General features: G+C 45.4%; 1 long non-coding RNA gene across 1 annotated transcript in view; it reads right to left on the bottom strand.

Moving 5' to 3' along the window:
- The window catches only part of LOC148516896 (uncharacterized), a 40,489-nt gene extending 31,917 nt beyond the window's left edge, over positions 1-8,572 (bottom strand). The window contains exon 1 of the long non-coding RNA XR_015879353.1: positions 8,463-8,572. This is a non-coding gene — a long non-coding RNA (uncharacterized LOC148516896). The remainder of the gene's footprint in view (positions 1-8,462) is intronic.
- Positions 8,573-14,432: the final 5,860 nt, after the last annotated feature.

Genomic DNA, 14,432 nt, shown 5'->3' with positions numbered 1-14,432 from the left:
TGAAGCCATGGCCCTTTTTTGGGTGCATTATGTCCCTTTGAAAAATGAGGGGGGTGCCAATGCTCTTTCTGGCACAGGGCACCAAAAAGTCTAGTTACGGCTCTGCATCTCACTGATGTATGCATGTATCTGTGTGAAAACTAACTGCTCATGCTGAAAGTGAAAGCATGAAGCAGTTCTATTCCATCAGGGATTTGCAGTTCATTTTGAAGTGGGATTTGCTGTTCGATTTGTACATGAACATGCCAAATCAAACAGCAAATCACTGTTCAAAACCGAACCAAATCGAATTTGATTTAGAAAGTGCTTCTAAAATCGAATGTTAGTAAATGAGGGTTTGAAGAGGGATTTGAACTTTCAATTTGATTCAGTTTGAGGTGAGCTAAATCGCACATCAAAACGAAAGTAAAATCGAATTTTGATAAATACTCAAATACTCTGGCATTTCTTCATTCTTATACAGGTCTGAATGACACACGATTTGGGCATCATGGCAGGAACAAGGGAAACCTGTGACCACACTCATTATTTTAAGGTTTGTATAACTGACTACATGCACATTGTGGGAGTGATAATCGTGATTATTGACATATAACTCTCGCCTCAAGTATGGTTATATTAGTGGCATATGAGTGCAGTCTATAGTGTCCAAGACCTTTGCTTGCAAGAGATCCTAAAAAAGGCGACCTTAAGGCCTTGCCACTCTGATTCCTGACTTGGGAAGAACATATGTCTATTCAACATTTCTTTAAGGGCATTTATCACTTGGCTTAAATTTTGTGAAAATGTTGATTTGTACTCCCTAATCCTGTGGCCATAAAGTGAAGGGCACTTGTTAATTTCTGCAATCCAGACACTGCAAAATTGCTCCTCACCATAGGCTATAAACTATCTCTCACCTGCTCATAGAAATTCAGGAGGGTAGGACAATTCATTTCAAACTAGGGGTGTGCACCGGCCACTTTTCGTGTTTTGTGTTTTGGTTTTGGATCTGGATCTTTCTTCGTGTTTTGGATCTGGATTGGTTTTGCCAAAACCACCCTTCCGTGTTTTGGGTTCTGGGTTTTGTGTTTTGGATCTGTATTTTTTTGAAAAAAAGCATAAAAACAGCTAAAATCACAGAATTTGTAGGTTTTTCTGCTCCTATGCTATTATTAACCTCAATAACCTTAATTTCCACTCATTTCCAGTCTATTCTGAACACCTCACACCTCACAATAGTGTTTTTATGTCCAAAAGGTTGCACCGAGGTAGCTGGATGACTATGCTAAGCGACACGAGTGGGCGGCACAAACACGTGACCCATCTAGGAGTGACACTGCAGTGGCAGGCAGGATGGCAGTTAGAAAAACTAGGCCCCAAACTGTACATAATGCAAAGAAAAAAAGAGGTGCAAGATGGAATTGTCCTTGGGCCCTCCCACCCACCCTTATGTTGTATAAACAGGACATGCACACTTTAACAAATCAATCATTTCAGCGCCAGGGTCTGCCACACAACTGTGGCTGAAATGATTGGTTCGTTTGGGCCCCCACAAAACAAGCTGGCAATTAATGTGTCCCTGCACAAACTGGCTCTACGGAGGCAAGATGTCATCCTCATCCTCCTCATCCACCGATTCCTCACCCTCTTCAGTGTGTACATCCTCATCCTCACAAAGTATTAACTCGTCCCCACTTGAATCCACCACCACAGGTCCCTCTGTACCTTCTGGAGGCTGGTCTCCCTGGAAGAGCTGATAATTCATTTTGATGAACATCATCTTCTCCACATTCTGTGGAAGCAACCTCCTACGCCTTTCGCTGACAAGGTTCCCGGCTGCACTAAACACTCTTTCGGAGTACACACTGGAGGGGGGGCAACTCAGGTAAAATAGAGCCAGTTTGTACAGGGGCCTCCAAATTGCCTCTTTTTCCTGCCAGTACAGGTATGGACTGTCTGACATGCCTACTTGGATGCTGTCACCGATGTAATCCTCCACCATTCTGTCAATGGTGACAGTATCATATGCAGTGACAGTAGACATGTCAGAAATTGTTGCCAGGTCCTTCAGTCCGGACCAGATGTCCAAACTTGGTCCTGCCTGCCCTGCATCACCGCCAGCGGGTTGCTTAGGATACCTAAGTTTTTTCCTGGCAGCCCCAGTTGCGGGAGAAAATGAAGAAGGAGCCGTTGACGTGTCACGTTCCGCTTCAGCTGACAGTGTGTTCACCAGCAGGTCTTTGCACCTCTGCAGGCTTGTGTCGGCCGGAAAGAGAGACACCACATAGGCTTTAAACCTAGGATCGAGCACGGTGGCCAAAATGTAGTGGTCTGATTTCAACAGATTGACCACCCTGGAATCCTGGCAAAGCGAATGAAGGGCTTCATCCACAAGTCCCACATGCCGAGCGGAATCGCTCCGTCTTAGCTCCTCCTTCACTTTCTCCAGCTGCTTCTGCAAAAGCCTGATGAGGGGAATGACCTGACTCAAGCTGGCAGTGTCTGAACTGACTTCACGTGTGGCAAGTTCGAAGGGCTGAAGAACCTTGCACAACACGGAAATCATTCTCCACTGCGCTTGAGTCAGGTGCATACCCCCTCCTTTGCCTATGTCATAGGTGGATGTATAGGCTTGTATGGCCTTTTGCTGCTCCTCCATCCTCTGAAGCATATAGAGGGTTGAGTTCCACCGCGTCACAACCTCTTGCTTCAGGTGATGGCGGGGCAGGTTCAAGAGTGTTTGCTGGCGCTCCAGTCTTCGGCACGCAGTCGCTGAATGGCGAAAGTGGCCAGAAATTTTTCGGGCCACCCAAAGCGTCTCCTGCACGCCCCTGTCGCTTTTCAGAAAATTCTGCACCACCAAGTTTATTGTGTGAGCAAAACATGGGACGTGCTGGAATTTGCCCAGATGTAATGCCCGCACAATATTGGTGGCGTTGTCAGATATCACAAATCCCCAGGAGAGTCTAAGTGGGGTAAGCCACTGGGCGATGATTTCCCTCAGTTTCTCTAAGAGGTTGTCGGCGGTGTGCCTCTTACTGAAACCGGTGATACACAGCGTAGCCTGCCTTGTAACGAGCTGGCGTTTCTGAGATGCTGCTACTGGTGACGCTGCTGCTGTTGCTGCGTAAGGTGATACATCTACCCAGTGGGCTGTCACAGTCATATAGTCCTTAGTCTGCCCTGTTCCACTTGTCCACATGTCCGTGGTTAAGTGGACATTGTGTACAACGGCATTTTTCAGGACACTGAGGACACTTTTTCTGACGTTTCTGTACAGTCTCGGTATCGCCTGCCTAGTGAAGTGGAATCTAGACGGGATTTGGAACCGGGGACACACTACCTCCATCAATTGTCTAAATCCCACTGCACTAATGGCGGATACCGGACGCACGTCTAACACCAACATAGCAGTCAAGGCCTCAGTTATACGTTTTGCTTCAGGATGACTGCTGTCGTACTTCATCCTCCTCGCTAAGGACTGTTGGAGGGTCAATTGTTTAGTAAAAGTAGTGGTGTTCCTACTTCCTCTCTGGGATGATGAACGACTCCCAGCAGCAGCAGCAACAGCAGCAGCGGCAGCAGTAGGCGTAGCAATGCAGGATCCTCCGGAGGAATCCCGGATAGGAGAGTCAGTCATGCCAGTGATATGGCCTGCAGGACTACTTCCGATCCTGACTAAGGAGGAAATTGACGAGGAGGGAGTTGACGGTGTGGTTTGCAGGCGCTTGGATACAACAGGACAACGGGATTTAGGTGTCCCTGGACTGCTTACGGTCTGAGCCAAAGTTTCTGAACTTGACAGTAACTTTTTATGAACGCGCTGCAGGTGCCGTATAAGGGAGGATGTTCCTAGGTGGTTGACGTCCCTACCCCTACTTATTTCACCTTTACATATGGTACATATGGCAAGACAGTTGTTGTCCGGATTTGGATAGAAATATTGCCAGACCAAAGAGGTGGAATGTTTGGTCTTCTGCCCAGGCATGACCGTGATGGGCTTTTTCATCCCACGGACAACAACTGTCTCCCCCGGAGCCTGATTTAAACAAACCACATCACCATCAGAATCCTCCTCGCCAACTTCCTCCTCAGCGCCAGCTACACCAGTATCCTCATCCTGTTGTACTTCAACAGTGACATCTTCAATTTGCATATCAGCAAGTGGACTGTGGGTGCTCCTTTCAGCACTTGCAGGGGGCGTGCAAATGGTGGAAAGAGCCACCTCTTCCCGTCCAGTGCTGGGAAGGTCAGGCATCGCAACCACCACCACACTTGGACTCTCTTTGGGGATTTGTGATATCTTCTTAGAAAGCACAGTTCTTCGCTGTGCTTTTGCCAGCTTAACTCTTTTGATTTTTTTAGTGGGAGGAGTGCTTCCATCGTCATGTGAAGCTGAACCACTAGTCATGAACATACTAGGGATCGACCTTAGCCGTTCCTTGCCACTCCGTGTCGTAAATGGCATATTGGCAAGTTTACGTTTCTCTTCAGCTGATTTAAATGTCTTTTTCAAGGTCATTTTCCTGAACTTTGCCATTTGGGATTGTATGTGCCCTCTACTATGACATTGGGCATCGGCCTTGGCAGACGACGTTGATGGCATGTTATCGTCTATGTCATGACTAGTGGCAGCAGCTTCAGCACTAGGAGGAAGTGGTTCTTGATCTTTCTCTATTTTATTTTTATCGGAGAAAGTTTGGTCCTCCATTTATGTTATATCGATTTGATATATACGTGCGGCTAAACACAGAAAATAAATTTTTTTTTGGTTCGGACTGGAGTGTACTTTGTGGGTTACAGCACCCTTTAACGGTCAAGCCAGCCGGCCCTTTACTTATGACACAGGCGCACTCTTGGCACTACTTTGTTGATGCACGTGCGGCTACTGCGCACACAATTCACAAACACAGAAAATAATTTTTTTTTGGTTTGGACTGGAGTGTACTTTGGGGGTTACAGCACCCTTTAACGGTCAAGCCAGCCGGCCCTTTACTTATGACACAGGCGCACGCTTGGCACTACTTTGTTGATGCACGTGCGGCTACTGCGCACACAATTCACAAACACAGAAAATAATTTTTTTTTGGTTTGGACTGGAGTGTACTTTCGGGGGTTACAGCACCCTTTAACGGTCAAGCCAGCCGGCCCTTTACTTATGACACAGGCGCACGCTTGGCACTACTTTGTTGATGCACGTGCGGCTACTGCGCACACAATTCACAAACACAGAAAATAATTTTTTTTTAGGTTTGGACTGGAGTGTACTTTCGGGGGTTACAGCACCCTTAACGGTCAAGCCAGCCGGCCCTTTACTTATGACACAGGCGCACGCTTGGCACTACTTTGTTGATGCACGTGCGGCTACTGCGCACACAATTCACAAACACAGAAAATAATTTTTTTTTTGGTTTGGACTGGAGTGTACTTTCGGGGGTTACAGCACCCTTAACGGTCAAGCCAGCCGGCCCTTTACTTATGACACAGGCGCACGCTTGGCACTACTTTGTTGATGCACGTGCGGCTACTGCGCACACAATTCACAAACACAGAAAATAATTTTTTTTTTGGTTTGGACTGGAGTGTACTTTCGGGAGTTACAGCACCCTTAACGGTCAAGCCAGCCGGCCCTTTACTTATGACACAGGCGCACGCTTGGCACTACTTTGTTGATGCACGTGCGGCTACTGCGCACACAATTCACAAACACAGAAAATAATTTTTTTTTGGTTTGGACTGGAGTGTACTTTCAGGGGTTACAGCACCCTTTAACGGTCAAGCCAGCCGGCCCTTTACTTATGACACAGGCGCACGCTTGGCACTACTTTGTTGATGCACGTGCGGCTACTGCGCACACAATTCACAAACACAGAAAATAATTTTTTTTTGGTTTGGACTGGAGTGTACTTTCGGGGGTTACAGCACCCTTTAACGGTCAAGCCAGCCGGCCCTTTACTTATGACACAGGCGCACTCTTGGCACTACTTTGTTGATGCACGTGCGGCTACTGCGCACACAATTCACAAACACAGAAAATAATTTTTTTTTAGGTTTGGACTGGAGTGTACTTTCGGGGGTTACAGCACCCTTAACGGTCAAGCCAGCCGGCCCTTTACTTATGACACAGGCGCACGCTTGGCACTACTTTGTTGATGCACGTGCGGCTACTGCGCACACAATTCACAACCACAGAAAATAATTTTTTTTTGGTTTGGACTGGAGTGTACTTTCGGGGGTTACAGCACCCTTTAACGGTCAAGCCAGCCGGCCCTTTACTTATGACACAGGCGCACGCTTGGCACTACTTTGTTGATGCACGTGCGGCTACTGCGCACACAATTCACAAACACAGAAAATAATTTTTTTTTAGGTTTGGACTGGAGTGTACTTTCGGGGGTTACAGCACCCTTAACGGTCAAGCCAGCCGGCCCTTTACTTATGACACAGGCGCACGCTTGGCACTACTTTGTTGATGCACGTGCGGCTACTGCGCACACAATTCACAAACACAGAAAATAATTTTTTTATTGGTTTGGACTGGAGTGTACTTTTGGGGGTTACAGCACCCTTAACGGTCAAGCCAGCCGGCCCTTTACTTATGACACAGGCGCACGCTTGGCACTACTTTGTTGATGCACGTGCGGCTACTGCGCACACAATTCACAAACACAGAAAATAATTTTTTTTTTGGTTTGGACTGGAGTGTACTTTCGGGGGTTACAGCACCCTTAACGGTCAAGCCAGCCGGCCCTTTACTTATGACACAGGCGAACGCTTGACACTACTTTGTTGATGCACGTGCGGCTACTGCGCACACAATTCACAAACACAGAAAATAATTTTTTTTTGGTTTGGACTGGAGTGTACTTTCAGGGGTTACAGCACCCTTTAACGGTCAAGCCAGCCGGCCCTTTACTTATGACACAGGCGCACGCTTGGCACTACTTTGTTGATGCACGTGCGGCTACTGCGCACACAATTCACAAACACAGAAAATAATTTTTTTTTGGTTTGGACTGGAGTGTACTTTCGGGGGTTACAGCACCCTTTAACGGTCAAGCCAGCCGGCCCTTTACTTATGACACAGGGGCACTCTTGGCACTACTTTGTTGATGCACGTGCGGCTACTGCGCACACAATTCACAAACACAGAAAATAATTTTTTTTTAGGTTTGGACTGGAGTGTACTTTCGGGGGTTACAGCACCCTTAACGGTCAAGCCAGCCGGCCCTTTACTTATGACACAGGCGCACGCTTGGCACTACTTTGTTGATGCACGTGCGGCTACTGCGCACACAATTAACAAACACAGAAAATAATTTTTTTTTGGTTTGGACTGGAGTGTACTTTCGGGGGTTACAGCACCCTTTAACGGTCAAGCCAGCCGGCCCTTTACTTATGACACAGGCGCACGCTTGGCACTACTTTGTTGATGCACGTGCGGCTACTGCGCACACAATTCACAAACACAGAAAATAATTTTTTTTTAGGTTTGGACTGGAGTGTACTTTCGGGGGTTACAGCACCCTTAACGGTCAAGCCAGCCGGCCCTTTACTTATGACACAGGCGCACGCTTGGCACTACTTTGTTGATGCACGTGCGGCTACTGCGCACACAATTCACAAACACAGAAAATAATTTTTTTTTTGGTTTGGACTGGAGTGTACTTTCGGGGGTTACAGCACCCTTAACGGTCAAGCCAGCCGGCCCTTTACTTATGACACAGGCGCACGCTTGGCACTACTTTGTTGATGCACATGCGGCTACTGCGCACACAATTCACAAACACAGAAAATATATTATTTTTTTAGCACTTGGGGGGAGCACCCCTGATGGACAGAGCACCCCCTGGACAACACTACAGCACCCCTTTAGGACTGGGACACTGCACAGGACTTTGGAACTGACTGCACAACACAGTCCAGCCAGCCCCTATGGACTTTGAAGTAGTGGACACAGCCCCTATTAACAACAGCAGCACAGCACAACACAGCCAGCCCCTATGGACTTTGAAGTAGTGGACAACAGCAGCACTACACTACACTACACTACACAGCACTAACTCCCACCCTCCCTCTTCACTGTCCACAGCCGAGTGAGAAAATGGCGCCGACGCGGGTACCTTATATAGGATCCAAAACCCGTGAGACTCGGAAGGCGGGATGATGACGTTTTGCCTCGATGTCAGATCCGAGTCAGGCGGGAAAAGTCGAGCCTGACTCGGATCGGACTCGGATCGGGGGGGCTCGGGGGGGTTCGGATTTCAGAAATCCGAACCCGCTCACCCCTATTTCAAACACAACATTTTTACTACCGCCTGATCTGAGAGGGAATCCAGGGCCATCTGAGATCTGAAGACTCGCCTTGCCCTGGGCCTGCACAGGTGGTAGTGGATAGATCCCCTTCCATAGATGTATGCTAACATCATTAGTTACTTGTCACAACCCGGGTCTGTTTCCCCTGCCGCCAGGTCACTTACCGATTCTGCCAGCGTTCTCTATCACATCCCAGATGCACAGGCTTCAGTGTTTCTCGGCCTGCTAGGCCTCAAGGAAGATCTAAGTCTGCTACAGAGTACTGCAGTGACAAGTCCTGATCACCTGTTTGCAACAGCAAATCAAGTGATAGCCTGAGCCTCACCGTATCCCCTGTCTCTGCTCAGCTTATCCCAGGTAACCCAGGGGTATATATCTCAGCTGCTGACTCTACCTAATTGCCAGTACAATGTCTAACCTCAGTTCCTACTGAGTGAGCTATACTGAGCTCCTGTTGTCTGTTACATGTATCCAGTTTGTGCAGTTTTGCTTCCTTCTGCTTTATGGATTCCTGCAAGTGATCTACACCTGTGGCAGCTATTCTACTGGCAGCACAGAAAATCTCAACCTGTTCTAGCTATCCAAACCTGCAAATCGCCTGTGTTTACCATTCTCATTGCATGGTGAGTGTTCCTGGTTCCTGCACCATTGATGCTGCTCCTGGTATCAGCATCCACTATCCATTCTGGTGTCTGGTCAGCATCTGGTTCTGTGTATGCCTAAACCAGCTATCCCACTAGTTGCACAGAGAATACCTACCTGTTCCAGTTACCCGAACCTACAACTTGCCTGTGTGTACCATTCTCACTACATGGTGAGTGTTCCTGGTTCCTGCTCCATTTGATGCCTTTCCTGGTATCATCACCTACTACCCATTCCGGTGTTTTGTCTGCATCCGGTCCTGCTACCATCTGAGTGCTCCTGGCTTTGGACTACAGTGACAACCCAGTTTCAGCCTGGTCAATACATTGCAAAGTTCTACCACTCCAGCATTCCAGTTACAGTAAGAAGAGTGTTTTATTATATATCTACAGTATTAATCCAGTATCAGCCAGGTCAATCTATCTAAAATAAACACATTATATGGGTAAAGAAAAGCAGATAAACCAGTACAATGTGTTTATTTTATTCTATGCTGGCTGCAGGGGATGCTGGTACAATATACACTAGCATCAAGCACTAGTATGTTTAGTGATATACAAATTACTCACGAATTGACTTATAATTTTTCTAAAATGCCTTATATACAATCATTTCCTGTGTATATAGACTGTTAAGACTGCTGTTTTAATCATTAAATATTGAGACTTGAATACTTTATCAATATTTGCTGTATTAGCGCCTATAAATTTTTATATCTGTCTATTTTCATGTTGTTTGTCTCAGTATTGACTTATTATTTTTAAACATAATTTAATAAAAGTTAGATTTTACATTAATTACTAAGTGTGCCCCCAAAAAGATGAGAGTTCTTTTCTTCTCTTTTCCCTGGAGATATTAGGACTGATCTGCAATTAGTCTGGTGGATGGTGATTTTTTCTTTTGAAGTAGTCACGAATCACAGTGTCCTTCAAAGAGGAACCAGTGCATGTCTATATTTTAAATTGTATTTCAGGTCTAGCAGGGATATTCCCAAAATGTATAAGCCTCCTGCACTTTCATCAAAGGGAGGGTAATGAGAGAAGGTATTTTTGTTGTAGGGAATATTGTGTTTTAAGGAGTGGTATCTGATAAGGGCCATGTAATGTGAGAGCTGAGTTACATGATCTTAACATGAATTTATAATGGAAGAAGTCATAGAGAAGTTTGGTTCTGTGCCAAGTCCTTTCTACATTATGCAAGCATTTTTCCTTGCATTCACTTGATGTTTTGAGCTTAAATATAAGATATTTTTTCACAAGTTGACAAGAACAAAGTAAGTACATTTATCTCTGGGTATCCACCTCAGAAGACCTATATAGACCATCCACTTGTGAACCCTTAGTTAAATGGAGTAAGAGAATAAAATCACATATGTGTACACAGAAATGCACATGGCAGAAACAGTTGCAGTAACCATGCAGACCTGGATTAAGGATTTGGGGGCCTAAATCCAAATGTTGCTCTTTAGCACCTCCAGGATTTACCCAGGGGGCCCTGAAGAGCAACATTGGGGATGTGGACATCATGCCTTTTGACATGTCCACAAAAAGCGGCATGGCCATGTGTCACACCCCTGTTTTTTATCATGCTGCGGGCATGCAGTGCTCCCCAAACAGCTGGACTGACCACAGGTGTGACGGCAGTACAGTTCCCATAAAACAGGACTGTCCTGACAAAATTGTGCATTTAGAGGGGTATGCATACATACAGTCTCACATATATACACAAATACACACACATATACACATACATGCTATGCATACAGTTACACACATATATACAGTCACACACATTTACACATACTGTACATACATTCAATCAATCAATCACATAATACAAGCACACACATATACATACACAGTCACACCCATATGCCAGCCTTGACACCAGATGACATGACCGCGACACTCCAAGTTCAGTAGCGTACCGTATTTTTCTTTAACCACTGTATATATCTGTATCTCGCTATGAAAATCAGGACTTGACTGAGATATTCCGTTTCACAGCTGAAACTGTGCATATTGATGAAGACAGATTCTAGTTGATTTACAGTGCATATACCAAAAAGGCAAAAATAGAATTTAATTATAATGTATGATCCATGCATCTGAGACTGTTAGTCTTTGGATATACAGATTAACCCATAGCTCATCTGTTACCTAGTGATGTTGTATCCTCATGGTCTATCTCTTGTAGGCTAAAATTTGCAGGAATATCTTTACAATACTTCTATATTTGCTGCTGTAAGTTAAGGCACAATCCATAATAATATTAATTAATGGTAGTATAGATGAAACTTGAAGCTAGTTGGAGATAAGGCCCTGGGATGGTGGAGAGAGTAGCACACCAAAAACATCCCAAGGTCAAAAGAGTTCAATTGTACCTGAAAATCTTACTGTGGGCCTGATTCAGCAGAGGACACTAATATGATCGCAGCTGCGATTTCTCACGGAATGCAGCTGCGAAAATATGCTAATGCCTGCCAAAGCACAGCTGGCATAAAGATGCCCACTGCTGCTTTCTCATATCTGTCCAATGTGGGACTCCTGCGTAAACATCAGCACCATTGACGCACATCAAGCAGTCACACAGCATGTAGGGCAATTTTGACCAGCCGCAAACACTGCAGCTCTCCTTGCACGCAGAGAGCTCTCATGCTGCGAATGCAATCGCAATGGCTAATTTGTGCATGCCCATGAAACGCTGTTTAAATGGTCAGACACACCTGCATTTGCCTAACCAACCCCCTGTTACCTCCCCCCAAACGCTGACCACATGACACTTACTTTGCGAATGGATCATCTGTGTATACATAATCACAAAGCAATCGTTACTCCTGCGTAGTGCGAATTACACACATGCACAATGGGAAATAATCACTCGATCTGCGTAAATATCGGCATAGCGTCCCCTGCTGAATCTGGCCCTGTATCCATAGAATGCCTCTAGATTGCATATGTTCACCCTTAATCTGATCCTTGAGTGTATGTGCTCACATTTACTTGCTCCAAAGCAGGGTGTTCATTACCATCCGCATCAGAATGTTCTTCTATATAATCTATCTGTAATATCTGCCAACAGTCCTGATTTTTTAGTAATGAGATTGGGTGTTTCAAAAAGGAGCATAGATTGTTTTGAAATGGAAGTGGTTTAGCCACAATAAAGCATTGTTTAGTCAACTTGGGGTAGAGCCTAATTTGTACCAACTTCCCCTTACTGAAGATCACAAATGATTAGAGATGTGCGGTTCGGTTTTCCTGAAAAACTAACACACTTGAACTTAGGGGTTCCGAGGCGAATCATAGCCCAACTTAGATTACTTTTGGGGTTCCGAATAGAACTGAGTCCCAGTTTGGGTCTGTTGTAAGATCGAAACTCGGATTTAAAAAATGAATCTCTGTTTTGGATTGCGTGTCCAAATTACATGATTTTATCTGTTTTTGCTTTTTATAAATCTTAAAGAAATCCAAAACCGAATTTGAACCAAAACACTTGAAGGTGGTTTTGCAAAGATCATAACAATGAAGAGTGGTTTTGCCACAACCAAAACACAGGGGTCTGTGCACATTTCTACAAATAAAACACTGGTGGTCTGGGGCCAGCATAAGATTGTCACTGGTGGAATTATCTCTTTGTCTAGTTTATATATATAGAGAGAGAGAGAGATATGAGGGGTTCATATTCATATGATTTTAGGAAACCTTATCAAACTCAGACCCTTACCCAAAATCAGATCACACAACAAGGCAAAATATAAGTTTCCCAAAAATCACATGTCTTGCATGTTTTGGATAACATATAAACTGATCCTTGCCACTCTCAATTGCCATTTTGCAATATAAATTGTGGGTGTTTAAGTGGCAAAAGTGAGAGACAGACAGCATAAGACAGATACAGGGTGAGACAGGGTAAAATAGAGTAGGTACCGTAGGGAGGGTAAGGAAGACTGGGGTCCAAATGTAATGTCCTGCAATTTGCAGGAGAGATTCCGGTGAGATTGTCATTAATTCTAGGGTGGGATGTATCATTTATCGCAGTTAGATTGAGATACATCCCGCCCCTATTCACCTGCATACTGGGATTTTATTTTTTGTTTGTTTTGTATGCAGATACAGTTAACCAACGGGACAGCTTGATATACGGTAGAGTAGTTCGGGCGATGAAAAGACTTCCGGGTTTATGACGCATGCAATAAAATCATAGCCCCATATAATCCTTTGCCATGGTAACACAGCAGATACAGTATCTCTGAAATCTGCTGTGGTCCTTCTTCTTACTTATGGGGTATTTTTCTGGAAAAATAGGTTTAGGAACTGTGGATGGAGCTGCTGGCGGTGGAGCTATAGAAAAACAATTATATACATATTATATATATACATAAATATACACTGTCAATTCACATTATTATGACCACCGGCTAATAGCCAGAGTAACCACCCTGTGCATCATGGACAGCAGCTATATGGGTTGGGAGTGACTCAGTAAGGTGCTAGTACTGTAGGTTGACACAGGAATCTGGAGCCATGCAGACTGCAGTGCATCCCACAGCTGCTGGAGGGTGCGTTGTGGAGTATCTATAGAGCGAACACATCGATCGAGGTGTTCCCACAGATGCTCAATTGGGTTCAAGTCCTGGGAATTAGGGGGCCATGGAAGTACTTGGAAGTCTTGGTCGTGCTCGTCTAAGCACTGTCGGACATTCCTAGCCATGTGACATGTCTCATTGCCTTGCTGGAAGATCCCATCCGCCACAGGGAAGACAGTCAGCATGTATGGGTGTACGTGCTCTGCAAGGATGGATTCATAACCAAATCGGTTGAGGGTGCCTTCCACATGGATGAGTTGCCACCACCAGCTTGTGTTCTTCCAGCAATGGTTGCAGGATGTTTGTTCTCAGATGTTTCTCACCTGACGCTCCATGTCCATCCTTTCGATGAAGCAGAAAACATGACTCAACGGAATAGGCAACCCTTCGCCAATCAGCGGAGGTCCAATTCCGATACAGGAGTGAAAATTGAAGCCTTTTCCGCCAATGCACCTCCGTTAGCATAGGTGCAGTCACCTTATGTTTGCTTCGGAGCCCCATATGCAGCAGGGTTCGCTGAACTGTCATTTTAGACACACATTTGGTGGCCCCCAGGTTGATTTTGATGGTGAGCTACTCCACTGCAGCGTGTCGGTCGGCCCTCATTCACCTTTGTAGCCGACGTTCACCTCTCACATCAATGGCATGTGGTGCGCCGCAGTTTTCGCAATGGTACCATTTGTCCAGTCATGATACACCCTCACCACAGCAGCATGTGAACAGCTCACAAACTGCACTTTTTCAGAAATACTGCCACTCTTGGCCTGAAAGCCAATAATCATCCCTTTTTGCAACTCTGATAAATCGCCCCTTTCACCCATGACAGCAAAGAGTGAAATGTGTTCAGACGGCCTATCGCACACCTTATCAAGCCAGCGCATGGCACGTGACATACTGTACTTCACTG

The sequence above is a fragment of the Taudactylus pleione genome, unplaced genomic scaffold, assembly GCF_031769625.1.
Source record: "Taudactylus pleione unplaced genomic scaffold, aTauple2 ptg000232l, whole genome shotgun sequence".
In the NCBI taxonomy this organism is placed as follows: Eukaryota; Metazoa; Chordata; class Amphibia; order Anura; family Myobatrachidae; genus Taudactylus; species Taudactylus pleione.
This window is presented reverse-complemented; position numbering and strand designations above follow the sequence as displayed.